At 36.4% G+C, this 14,133-nt stretch overlaps 1 protein-coding gene and 1 long non-coding RNA gene across 33 annotated transcripts in view; one reads left to right on the top strand and one right to left on the bottom strand.

Moving 5' to 3' along the window:
- The window catches only part of LOC141419803 (uncharacterized), a 632,676-nt gene that overhangs the window by 508,179 nt on the left and 110,364 nt on the right, over nucleotides 1-14,133 (bottom strand). For 30 of the 32 annotated variants that reach the window (XM_074063515.1, XM_074063513.1, XM_074063516.1 and 27 more), the window contains one exon: nucleotides 10,609-10,759. The exons of 1 other annotated variant lie outside the window; for it this stretch is intronic. The gene's annotated coding sequence lies outside the window, so the exon portion shown is untranslated. Of the gene's footprint in view, nucleotides 1-6,182; nucleotides 6,222-10,608; nucleotides 10,760-14,133 lie in introns of all 32 variants that reach the window. One more of the 32 variants, XM_074063494.1, reaches the window with a different exon arrangement.
- LOC141419817 (uncharacterized) overlaps nucleotides 10,739-14,133 on the top strand; it is a 40,488-nt gene continuing 37,093 nt past the window's right edge. Inside the window, exon 1 of the long non-coding RNA XR_012444538.1 lies at nucleotides 10,739-11,351. This is a non-coding gene — a long non-coding RNA (uncharacterized lncRNA). The remainder of the gene's footprint in view (nucleotides 11,352-14,133) is intronic.

Here is a 14,133-nt window from a genome sequence, read left to right as displayed (position 1 = left end):
TTTATTTAGGTCCACACTAAAAGCAATCAGCACCAGTTCAACGTTATTTCTGCTCATAGCTGTGTGATGTTAAATGAGTTGACTATTTCTTCTGGAGACGGTGGCAGAATATTGAGAGAACAAAGCCACCGTTGTGATGATTTCTGTTCATATATAAACCAACACCTTACAACAACTGCATTTTAAGGTAGTCATAGACTGGAAAATACAAAAGTCTGAACATTTTTATCTCTTTTGGAGATGACAGCTCAAACTGTCCCTACTAAACTTGCAGCCAGAAACTCCTTGTAGAGTGAGTTGGAATACATTTCAACAAAAGAAATAAAGAAAAAAGAGTAAATTTTGTTTTATAATTACCTAAAGGGAAGGGGCAAGCTAAATACCTACTGCCCATGAGAAACACTAGTTTGGAAGGCCATCTCTTTGTTTCTTAGAACATAATCAGAAACATTGGGTTTTTGAAGCATAAGTAACATTCACTGTAGAAGGCAGCCTTCTTAGTGTGTGTTTTGGTAACTCGCAAAATACAGAGTCCTGTTGTTTTATTTTTTTAAATAATGATTAAAACTACCACTTGATCTGATTTACAAGCCTTTAAAGCCTTTTCACTGATCTTGATTTTGTTTGATGGAAATGTTGGAAGATTCCAAGAAACTGGTATGAGGACATGCCTGTTTATCTTTACCTCTTCTGTTAGAAATTGGGAAAAACAGCTTGTCTTTGAGACGTTCTTGTCTTTGGGACCTTCATTTTTAGAGTACACATTTCCTTTGAATTGTGAATAGTGAATATTTTGCCTCGGTTTTAGTTGAATTCAAGTGTGATGATAAAAGTTAAGCAGTATTTTAATGGGTTATTCTGAAGAGCCAAGCTCTGAGTCCTGAATTTTTGCTTTTATTCAAGGCTTAGGTTAAATGGGGAGAAAATTTAGATTTAACTTTAAGTAGAGCACTTTAGTCCTTTTCACTGGTAAGATAGAAAGGTAGATCCTTGAGTAAGTATCCATGGCAAAGAATATAGTATACTGATATTCTTGGTGTCTTTTAAAGTCCTTTGCCCAAAGCTTGGGATTAAGCAAGAACTGAAGAGATAACATTTTACTTTAATCATTTCTTAAAATGTCAGGTTGTAAAAATCAAGGCATTTTGTGGATATACATATATATAAATATATATATATATATATATTTATATATGACATATTTTATATTCTTTTACTTATAATATACATTAACATAATTCTAATGAATATACTTATAAATTGAGTATAATTATAAATATAAGTAACTATATTTTTTATTTATTGATTATATATTTTTACACATTTTCTTGTATCTTTACACATGTAAATATGCATATTTTTTAAAAATTTAAGTATAGGAAACCCAAACCCAAGACCTTAAGCAGATAGGGCAGACCTCTACCACTCTGCATCTATCAGTCTTTTGATCTACCAATCTGCTTGTCTATTAATCTAATTATCTATCTATCTATCTATCTACGTACCTATCTATCTATCTAGCTAGCTATATGTATTGTATTTTTGTTTTTGTTTTGTTTTCGAGATATGTTATCCTTATGTTACTCAAACTGGCCTTAAAATTTCAACCGTGCTGCCTCTCCACCACATCTGAGTCCTGTATTTTGAAAGATCAAAGCTGGACTACCATCGGGAAATAAGGCCTTAATAAAGTAGATACTTCATGTAACCATTTCACTAGGTAAGATAGTGAAAATTTCTACCAAATTCCATGCAAAAAATACCATAGCAGCAGTGTTTTTTACTTTTGATCTCCTTTCTGATACTCTTAAGATACAGACATATTCACATCATACTTTAGAATTCTGGACTCTTTGAAGACCAGAGGACAAATTGACCTTTAACCTCACACCAAAAAGCTCTGCTGACTTTCTCTTCCAACCATGCTGTAATATGATCATTGCAAACCTGTATGTGAAATGTACATTTGCCTTTCACATGACGGTTCTATTGCATGGTCCAACTCTGCTTACAATCTTAGTCACTGATGAGACAAATATAAAATCTAAGGTTGTTTATGACTAGGAAAAACAGCATGCTCAGCCAGACAGTAACTCCATTCTTAACAGACTTTCACTTGTGCTTACTTTATTTAAAACCGATTCTATATAAACTTAGAATAGTGAACAGTCTTTGAGGAAACCTGATGAGGATTTTAATCGTTTATGTCACTTGCAGGAACATAAAATAGGCACATTCAGGCTGAATGAAAAACTACTGCTTATAAGCCAAACCATGTCTTTTAATTTTTATTGCAAACCTTGTCACTGAGGATCCAAGCTTGGTCATGTATGCCTGTAATTCTAAGGTGAGGCAGGAGGATCTCAACTTCAAGGCCAAATGAGCTTTGTAGCAAGAAGATGTCTCAAAATGTTTAAAAAGGTTAAAATTTAGTATTTCAAGTTTCCTGTTTTCATCCCATTTCCTCTAACTGGGTTTTGAATGTTTTATTCCTGTCAATATATTCTATAGTAGATCTTTATAGTACAAGTGCAAATGGAAAGTCTTGATGTTAAGATTGAGAAGCTCCATTGAGATATCATTTCATATGTCATGTCTTCAGCTATGTCAAGCTCTCTATCTACACTCTTACTTTTCTATTCACACTAGTTTCATAGCAATTAAGTTGTGTTGTAGTAATCTTCTAAATGCCTGTAATTGTGTTTGGAAAGGAACAGAAATGAAACCTGTTATTTTAAGCTGAAAATAAATATAGTACAGAAATCCATTGAATAGCTGGAGGAGTTGATTATGGGTGAGACTTGTAGGAATGACTCCCTGAATTCTCCCAGACTAACCCACCAAAGAACTGCAGCCTCCAGTGAACTAAATTCAAGAATGTCGCACCATAACTACACCCCTGCAATGTGTGTTGTACCAGGTTTTTATAGAGCTCCTGATTTAAGCAAACATTTTCAAATGATCAGCTGAAATGGAAAAAGGGAAACTGGTAATTAGTACTTGAAGCACAGAGAATTTTCCCTAGGGTATGTTGGGGGTTTTGAACGTTTGCTTTTGTAATAAAACAGATCTTTATTCTCTCCTACTCTCCTCTCTCTTCTGTCCTCTTCCCTTTTGTATCCTGTACTCTCCTCTCCTTTTCCCTTCTGTATTCTGTACTTTGCTCTCCTCTCCTCTCACAGGAACAGGTACCAATCAAAGATGTTAACTATAAATGGGCAGACAAAAACTGCTTGAGGAAAGTGATTGTGAGAACTGTTAAGAGGTAACATTGAATTAGTGTCAAATCAGACTTATCTTGGGTCTGACACCAGCCTCATGACATCAGATAAAGTTAACTTTCTGTGTCTCAGTCCTCTTACATGAAGAGAAGTAATAGAACTAGATGACTTTCAACATTCTATTCAACCATAACATTTGGGGCATTTTACTTGTTCAAGTGAAAAAAATAGTATTTTAAAAATAATAAGATTGTGAAACAAATTTCTAGTGCTTTTGACCATTCTGTAAAATTTTTCTGCCTACCTCAAAATATTCTCTGAGGTCAAGCAGATGAGATGAAAGCAGTATAAGAAGAAAGTAGCCTAGAATATGAAGACATTTCACCATTTAACTCATGGCCTTGCTCTTGCTAGTTAAGTGCTCTACCACCTGAGTTACACACCCCCAGTTATATAGTGTTTTTTTTTAAATACACAGAGCAATTTTAGTGTTTAAAGTCCTAGTTAAACTGTTTCCAGGCATTGAGGAGGGCAAACTTCTTCAATGAACCATCACTGGTTCTAGGAACTCTAGGGACTTATCAGAGCCTCAAAAGGTCAGGTTTGTTATTTTTTTTTAAGTGCCCTAAAGCATTGACTGTTGTTTTAGAACCAAGATTAATAGAGCTTAGACTACATCCCTAAAGCCTCCTTTGGGCTTGATGAGGTACTTAGTAGATTTTGCCCTTTTTCTGTCAAGACTTGGCCTTTCTTCTCTTGCTTCTATGACAAAGCTACTTTTCAGAACACCATTTTCAGATAAACAATCAGATGTTAGTCAAGGGTCAGTTTGACAATACAGATTTTTTGGGGGGGGTCTTTTTGTTTGTTGTTTTCCTCAAAACAGGTGGCACCCAGCAAAGTTCAATGCTCTGAGGTTGAGTGTGTAACCCTACTCCTCTCTCCTGCTAATATGATTTCTTATTTTATTTCAAAACTTGTTTTCCAGTTCCAGCTCAGTCCAAGAACTTTCATCGCTTTATCACACCCCTGACATTTTCTCTCCAATGAAGACTGTAGATTCACCAGGACTAATATGTCCTTTGCATATACATGTTTCAAGCTGGCAAAAAGTTCCATCTAACATATAACACAGATTCTAACAAGGGCTTAGATTATAACAAATTTAGATTATAGATTTTTAGATTGTAGACTTATAACAAGGGCTTCTAGCCACCTTCTTTTCCTTGCTACAGGGAAAAGTGAGTGAATGTAAGTGTTTAGTTCTCAGGCAAACAGGATACAAACCACAGTGTTCCATCTATTACTAAAGGAGACAAAGTAAGTAAGTTGTACCCATGAAATTTGTCTTGGTGACAGCCCTATACTTAGACCTTTTGTCGTAAAAGTGATTCTCAAAGCACATTCTAACTCTCACCTACATCAGAATTTCTTTGGATACTTATTTAAAATACAGATTCTTGGGCTTTGATCCAGATTTCCTGAATCAGAGTATATAGAAGCAGCACACAAGAGGCTATTTTTCACAACAAGCCTCATTAATTTGTATGTACAATAAAGGTGGTGAATCCTCTATGTATAATGGACTTTTGGGAGAAAGATAATCCACACGGTAATCATGGAGTGTAACTGCCAACACAGTGGCTCATTGATCTAATAATCTGTTCTTACCTTTGGTCACTTACTAACAAGACTTGGAGATCAGAGATCCAGATTTTCTCTGTGCTGAGAGTATGTCTTGGGTGATGCTTGTAACTAACAGCAATAATCTAAAGTTACTTGTTAGTAAAGTGATGCTTTTCTTGGAAACATTCTCTATATTAATATATAATTAGTTTTCTAACACAAGTCTGTTTCTGATCTCTGTTCCATTGCCTCTCAAAGCTGCTGTTCTTCACCAAAGTCTTTTCCTTCCCATTCTTAGTCACCATGGAATGGCTGTTTAGTCTGCCTATGCAGTGTTCTCTTGGTCCCTGGTAAAGGAACTATCTGTGAATTTTCCTATGAAAAGAGGCATCCCATTCCTTCCCCTCCAGGAGTTGTCTCACTTTCTTTGTCCAGGTGATATTCCACAGGATTCTGGAAATTTCACATTTACCAGAGCTTTCTACTATATTCAGTCTTAAGAAAATGTGTTGAGAACCAAATTTGGTGAGATTCCAGTATGACAACAATGCACAGCTAAGTTCTCCCTCTTCTCCTTTCTACCCACTAGAATTTAACCTTAGAGTACAAAAATGATCAGAATAATCAGGCTGATTAATTTCTTTCTCAATTGCTTTATGCTAATTTCAAAGGCCTTGTCATTTCACTTATCTTCTAGCAGATGGGTTAATATACTCTAATCTCCAAGGTGGGCATGGAATGAAAGTTGATACAATAGCTTGAGATAAAATAAGTAAAAGACATGAACCCTACTTTCAAGGAATTTATAGTCTGTGCTATTTATTGATATATAATGTTGAACTTAAACTGTGAATACTTAAAGCAAAAAACATTATGTTTATATGTTACATATAATGTATGTTGGTATAAAAAAAGACATTACCGTTCAAGAATTTAAGGGCATCTTAGCTAGGCAGTTCTGAATCCATATCTCTCATGGGTTTGTAGCCAAGATGTCAACTATGACTGCAGTTACTTGAAAGGTTGATAGGGTTTGGCCACTCACTACTGTAATTGGCTAACTTACATGTCTGACAAGGTAGTGCTGGATTTTGATGGAAGGCCTAATTTCTCCCCACAATGACACATCTGTTGGGCTGTTTGACTGTCTCCGAAAGTGATTTGACAGAGAGATCAAGTTGGACACTGCAATGGATTTTATGGCTTGGTAGTTTTACATTGCTGCTTATAATGTCACTATGGTCTATCAATCATAAGAAACAAAGATAAAGTAGAAAATAATTAGCTTTTCTTTTAAAGGACATGATTCAAAGTTATACACAGTAATGCACTCACATTCCATTGCCCAAGATCTAGTTATGGGACCTCTTCCTTCTGCAAAAGAGGGTGAACATTTAGAATCTGCCTGGCAACCATGAACCTTAGTACTACTCAGTGTGTAGGTAGCAAGGAGGAAGAGACATACTAGATGGAGGAAAGAAGCCTGGATGCTGCTGCCACACATAAAACATAGTTCTGGGAGGATGAATCAGGTGACCCAGGTTAAAAAATAATTGGGCCAAACTCTGGATCCATCTCAAAAATAGGATGTACATCAACTGGGCACGGTGGTGGCAGTCATCTGAACCTCTGTATTTTCAAGGCTGAGAAAGGAGGATCATGAGATCAAGCCCAGACTGGGCTGCATAGAATGACCCTGACTTAAAGAAAAGGCACATTAAAAACATAAACACAGTCTTGCCAGATGATTACCCGTATTAATACACATGTCGTATATTATCTATTTGTCATGTAAAATATATGAAAGCATTTGCTATGTAATTTTGTAATGTCATTGTTTTATATTTTTAATTATTTTTTGAACATTAGATTTATTCAAATGCTATCTACTGATTAAGGCAATGTAGTAGGCCGTGAAAAACTAAACCCAAGCAAGATTCTTACTTTACAGAATTTAGTTTAGTTGGAGAGATAATTAAGCAGGAGATACAGTACTGTGTAGCCCATGAAATCTGGGGTACTGCATTAGGGGTCAGAGAAGGTAGTTTGGAGGAAGAGCTATCTATGTTGAGGTCTGACTTGTAAAATATAATACCTGTCATTCTGATAGCACACCAGACTTTTAACAGATTTTCAGTTCATTAGACAGACTGAATAAGGCTTTACTATTTACGGATAACATTGTAGTTGTCCAGATAATAAACTAGTTAAGTTGTCCCGACAAATCATGAAAGAGTGTTCTCTCTTTTAAACAGATGAATACTGAGACAAGGTTATGCAACTTGTATCAAATATCTACAAGGTAAGGGAGGGTGCACTCAAGCTCAAGTCTTCTTTCCAGTATAACTGACTGATTCCTTTGCAAAAATAATCACATTAAGAATTTTGTGCAAGCTGAGTGGTCATACATGCCTGCAACGAAAATATTTGGAAGGGTGACACAGAAGTATAGCACACTTGAAGCCAGCCTGGGGTACATAGAGGCTGCATCTCAAAATGGTCTAATAAAAAATAAGCTTGAGGTTGTAGCTTAATGATGGAGCATTTGAAGGCCTGAGTTTCACCTCCAGGACACAAATTATCAAAAATATTTTTAAAATTTTGCATATTTTTCCTAAGATATTTATAGTTGCTTCTATCTGTTAAATTTCACAGTGACATTATAAATATCATGTGTAATTAAGTCCTAGATTGGGTTATTTCAGTCCAGGTGTGCAGTATTTTGCAGTGTGATAACCGATGAGAGTCAGAATAAGCTCAAGAGGTTTCTGCATGGCTTTGGTAGTACTTGATGGATGAAATAGAGGATCTTGTATTTCAGATTCTGGAATAACTGAATCAGTCAAACAATGAACTGGTAAAGTTAGTGAGACTACTCTGAGACCAAATGAATTGAGAATAAGGTGATAAAATGCTTTGTGGTACTCCCAAAAGCAGGGTAGGAGAATGGGGGAAGACATGGAGACCACAGTGTTGTTTAACTATTTAATTAGCCCTATCATCTCCCTTTTTCCTAGAACAAATATGTGTCAGCATTCCTAAGATCTCCTCTTCTAGTATAATCATATTATCAAGAGGCAAATACTGAATAAAATAAACATTAAAAAAAGTGCAAAAAAGAATAAGAAAAAAACAGAATTAGACAAACTAAACATGAGATAAATGCATTATATTTCTTGTAAGACATCAAAGTCAAAGTTCTATAAGCTATACCATGTATGGGGACATGGGGGAACTCTCCATGGAAGACGATACTAGGGCATGGGTGAGAGTCATGTCACTGGAACCATGGTAGGCCCAGAAGGTCCTCAAATTGAGAAGACCTTAACTTGATCACCAGATCATGATTTTGTCACAGAAAAGAATCTCAGAACAAGATTGTTCGGTTTTTTTTCAGTACTGGTGTTTGAATTCAGGACCTCACACTTGTTAAGTTTGCACTCTATCACTTGAAACACGCACCACCCCTTTTGGCATTAGCTATTTTTGAGATAGGGTCTTACTTTGTGCCTCGACTGAGATCCTCCTATTGTGTAGTCAGGATGACAGGTATTAATCACATAGCCCAGCCATTGGTTGAGATGGGGTCTCATAGACAGTTTGGCCAGGCTGGCCTCATCTTCGCTTCTCCACTTAAGTCCAGAAAGCTTTATTAGGAAATGAGTATGTTCCCCAAGGTAGGGTGTGGATATTAAAGACAGACACTATGCTTTTTCTCTTATGACGGTATACACATTCCTTAACAGGAGTTGGGGTACTTCTTGTAAGCTTGATGTTTTACAGATTTTCTTGGTTATGGCCTTCTTGTATATTTAATAATTTACTCAGTGAGCCCTGGCCATTTGGTATCATTTATGAGCCCCCATAGATCACATCAACTCTGCTGTGCCAATTCTATCTGCTAATCTCTAAAAAAGCTCAGTCAACCTGTCACCATCTTGTTGTACTCTTACCTGATGATTTCTGTCTTTGTGTTGTGTGATTTTAAACACCTAACTAGGGGAGACATAATTATTTACTATCTCTTTAGGCAACACTCTTTTTTTGAGGGGGGGTGTAACTGGGTTAGGAACTCAGGGCCTTGTACTTGCTAGGCAAGTCCCTACCGCTTGAGTTATGCTACAAACCTACAGCAGCACTCTTAATTATTTACGAGTCAGTTAAAGCTGACATTTTTATTTTTATTTTTTTGAGTCCTGGAGTCACAATAGGGCTCTCTGCAGTTATCTGTGGTATTTCTCAGTGAAATCAGAGCTATAAGTGTACTAATAGATAAAACATAATGTAGAAAGAGTTTTTTTAACATCTGCCTTTATAATTTTTAATTTACCCCTCCTTATCCTTTCCAACAGAAATGTTCAGTACAGGGCAAAGAGTTAAGTGAGTTTGAAGTTTCCATAGGCTTATTTTCTTCTTCCTTTTGTCCATATGTTACTGTGCCTCATTTTCTCCCTCTAAGATTTTGACCTCTTAAAACAAAACATGTTGAAGGTGGAAAGTCTATCCTCTGTCAAGTCTTGCATCACCAAGAACAAAAATCTTCTGTGACTGTTCCACAGAGGACAAGATCAGGCCATCAGAATCTGATAGCAAGATCATGGATCATGAATCTGATGCATGATCTTGCTATCAGATTCACTGGGGAAGAAATGCCTGAGGGATTAGTGAAGATGCCATATGGCTAAAGCAATACAGGGAGGCACAGAATATGTGCCTTACACTAATATGTACATTACACTAATAGTAGCAGCTTCTTCCACCAAGAGATTTTACTGAACCATTGTAAGGGGAGCAATGATAGGATTGACTCCATTTTGAATGAAGGAGACATTTTAGAAGCAGACATTTGAAGGGACATGAGAAATAACAGGCTTCTCAGAGAAATTAAGCAATAGGCTTCTCAGAAAAGGAATAGCCCTTTTACCAAGATAACAGAATACAACCACAAGATGTGGCTGATGGGCCCTCAGGCCAGTGCAAGCTGATCAGACTGTCCAGGAATGTTCTGTTTGATAAAGATGGGGCTGTCCAGATAGCCAGGTTCAGCAAAAAGTTTGACTAGATGCCAGTCAATCACAAATGTTTTAAAATAAAACAGTTGGATCTAAGCCAGGCAGAGCCCTGTATCACTCCTAGGTTCCAGCTATACTATGTCTTAGTTTTCCTAAGCTCCTCCCACACTCAGAGCTTTTGTAATAAACCCTGGGCTTGCTTTATTCTTAACTTCTGGTCCAGTGTCTTCAATCATACATCAGCAATCCCGTATCACGACATCATTAGCAGATCATTAAGAATTAAGTCTGGACTTAATGTTGCTATGATTTTTAAATGTAAAAATCTAGAGTACACATGCTTATCCCTTTGATCTGAAAGTAACTCTATAAACATGAACTGCTAAAATATGCTAGAATTCAATGGAAATAGTTTGTTTCTCAATTTTAGACACTTGTGTGTTTAGATGTCAGTAGAAAGTCTATAACCTCTCGTCATGAGTTTTTGACTTCAGTTATTTTGGAGGGTTGACATACAAGGGCTTTGCTTCAATTTTGAAGACTTGGTTCTTTCTGTACAATTTTCTCTGAAGACATCACTGCCAACCACCACTCCTGGGGTTTGATTTAAATTGTGGGACTAGATTTGTCCTGGTTAGTCTCATATTGAGAGAAGAGTGACAGAATTCAGTAGAAGTCAGTATCAAGAAAAACTATGGCAAATTTAAGCAACTAAGAGATGTACAAGGAGTGCCTCTTAGGCCACTTACCAGGAGTCTTTTGTAAAGTTCCATTTTCTCCCACCTGTTGGTGATGTCCTTGCTTCTTAAAATCCTGATCAGGTTGGTTTTGTGAAGGGTGTCCTTTTGTTACAGTTATATTCCAAGATCTTAATTGTCAATAATTTGGGAAGGATCAAATCTGTGAATGAAAAAAGACTGAGAACAACCTTACTTAGGATAAAGAAATTTTGGCAATTGAGAAGACTGTTATTTCTATTATTTACAGCGTGTTAACATAATTATGATTAACAGCATTACATAAGGACCACAAACTCACTTCATTAAATATTTTTAAATACATTTATGTTACTAGTGAAAATAATAACATAGTATTTAAACATGTGTGTGTATGTATATGTATTTATATATATATATATATACATTCATATTATGTGTGTGTATTTACTTTTATATAAGAATGCTCTTTAATTTTGTCTTTTAAGAATAAGGGACTTAAAAGAATAAAGTAGTCTTTACTGGTTTGAGGATTTGCTCTGCATGTGACCAATATCTCACTTTTAATTATAAGAATGGAAATGCTACGGCATGGTGGAGTGACTCAAGTGGCTGAGGACCTGCCTAGCAAACATGAGACCCAGAGTTCAAACTCCAGTAGCACCAACAAAAAATGAGAATGACACTGTAATAGTACGTAAAGACTTTTGGGTGTGGCCCAAGTGGTAAAGCACCTGCCTACCAAGAATGGAAATGCTTGGATTGCCGAGTTGTTGGTATGTATAATTATCTTTATGTAAAAATGACAGTCATTATGTAACTTGGAGAAAATAAACCCAAACATGCAAAAAACCAGAACCACTAACTATTCCAGTTAGGAAGACATCAGCTGGGTAAAGTCAGCTGGGTAATTTCAGAAGGCTTACATAGTTGGGGGCATAAATATATGCAAAAGATCCAGAAAGAGTGTCTTGACAGGCAGTGATTTCCACCATGGCTGTTCCCACCAATAGTGGATGAGGGTTTGTTTTTCCCTGAAACCTCACCAGACTTAGTGGTTGTTTTCTTGATGATTTCTATCCTGCCTGCATCAAGAAGGAATTTTGAGCTGTTTTAAATTTCATTTCTTTTTAGGGCTAAGGATAGTGAATATTTCTTTATGCATTTCTTAGAAATTTGTACTACTTTGGAGAACTGTCTGTTCAATTCACTTGCCCATTTATTATATTATTTGTTCTTTTCCTGTTTAACTTTTTATCCATTTATAATGTGTAAATTCTGCCTATGAATAGCTTGCAAATATTTTCTCCAGTTCTGTGCATTGTTTCTTTATTCTGGTGACTGTTTCCTCTCATGTGCACAAGGTTTTTAATTTGATGCAATCCCATCTGTCAATTCTTGCTTTTATTTTCATAGCAATTGGAGACCATTCAGAAACTAATTTTTATTTCTGTATCTTCAACTGTTTTCCCTATCTTTTCCTGTTTCAGACTTTCAGATCATACATTAAGCTCTTTGATCCATTTGGAATTGATTTTTGTAGAGGGTCAGAGGCATGTAGTTTCATGTAGTCTTCTACTTGTGGATATCCAGTGTTTCCAGCACCATTTGTCACAAGCTGTGTTTTCTTCAATGTAAGTTTCTGGGTCCTCTGTCAAACATCAGAGGGCTGAGGCTGTGTGATTTTGTTTCTGGGCCATCTGTTTATTCCATTAGTCTTCATGTCTGTATTTGAGCTGGTATCAAGCTGTTTTTGTTACCAATGCTCTACAGTATAATTTGAAGTCTGGTATTGTGATACTTCCAGCACTGCTCTTTTGCTAAGGATTGTTTTGTTTACTTGGTATTTTTTAAGTTTCCACATGAATATTTGGATTTATTTTTCTATTTCTCTGAAGAATGACTTTGGGGTATGGGTGGAGGTTGCCTTGAACCTGTAGTTTGCGTCCAAAAGGTATAGCTGTTTTCATGATATTAATTCTGCCAATCCATGCACACAGGAAGTCTACCTTCTATCTTTTGGTGTCTTCTTCAATTTCTTTCTTTGGTGTTTTATAGTTTTTATTGTAGAGGTCTTTCTTCTTTGGTTAAGTTTATACCTATGTATGTTTTGAGAAAATTGTGAATGGAATTGTTTTCTGATTTCTTTCTCAGCCTGTTTATTGTTGGTATACAAAAGCTGCCGAATATTGTGTTTTGATTTTGCGCCATTCTGCATTGCTGAAATTGTTAATCGGATCTAGGAGTATAGGAACATATCATAGGAAATATGGATCATTTGACTTCTTCCTTTTCACTTTGAACTCCTTGTGTTTCTCTTGTCTAATTGCTTGGCTACCAATTCCAGTACTATGCTGAATAGGAGTGGAGACAAGGGACATCCTTTTTTCCTCACTTTTGAGGAAATGATTTTCAACTTCCCCATTTTATTATGATGTTTGGCTATAGGTTTGTGATATATAACCTTTGTTATGCTGAGTTATGCGCCTTCTGGTTCTGACATATTCAGAGATTTTTTTAATCATTAGAAGGTGTTGAATTTTGTCAAAGGGTTTTTTTCTGCATCTGTTGAAATGAACATGTGGTTTTTGTCTTGTTTATGTTTATATGCTGTATTACATTTAATGATTTTTATGTATTAAGTGTCTTTGGAATGAAACCAACTTGATCATGGGATGAAATCTTGTTTTTTAATTTTTATTTTTTTATTGTTATATTATTCATATGTGCATACAAGGCCTGGGTCATTTCTCCCCTCTGCCCCCACCCACTCCCTTACCACCCACACCGCCCCCTCCCACTCCCCCACATCTCCTCAATACCCAGCAGAAACTATTTTGCCCTTATCTCTAATTTCGTTGAAGAGAGAGTATAAGCAATAATAGGAAGGAACAAGTGTTTTTGCTAGTTGAGATAAGGATAGCTATACAGGGAGTTGATTCACATTAATTTCCTATGCATGTGTGTTACCTTCTAGGTTAATTCTTTTTGATCTAACCTTTTCTCTAGTTCCTGGTCCCCTTCTATTGGCCTCTGTTGCTTTTAAGGTATCTGCTTTAGTTTCTCTGCGTTAAGGACAACAAATGCTAGCTAATTTTTTAGGTGTCTTACCTATCCTCACCCCTCCCTTGTGTGCTCTCCCTTTTATCATGTGTTCAAAGTCTAATCCCCTTGTTGTGTTTGCCCTTGATCTAATGTCCACATATGAGGGAGAACATACGATTTTTGGTCTTTTGGGCCAGGCTAACCTCACTCAGAATGATGTTCTCCAATTCCATGCATTTACCAGCGAATGATAACATTTTGTTCTTCTTCATGGCTGCATAAAATTCCATTGTGTATAGATACCACATTTTCTTAATCCATTCGTCAGTGGTGGGGCATCTTGGCTGTTTCCATAACTTGGCTATTGTGAATAGTGCCACAATAAACATGGGTGTGCAGGTGCCTCTGGAGTCACCTGTGTCACAATCTTTTGGGTATATCCCCAAGAGTGGTATTGCTGGATCAAATGGTAGATCAATGTTTAGCTTTTTAAGTAGCCTCCAAATGTTTTTC

This window comes from Castor canadensis, chromosome X, assembly GCF_047511655.1.
Source record: "Castor canadensis chromosome X, mCasCan1.hap1v2, whole genome shotgun sequence".
Lineage (NCBI taxonomy): Eukaryota > Metazoa > Chordata > Mammalia > Rodentia > Castoridae > Castor > Castor canadensis.
This window is presented reverse-complemented; position numbering and strand designations above follow the sequence as displayed.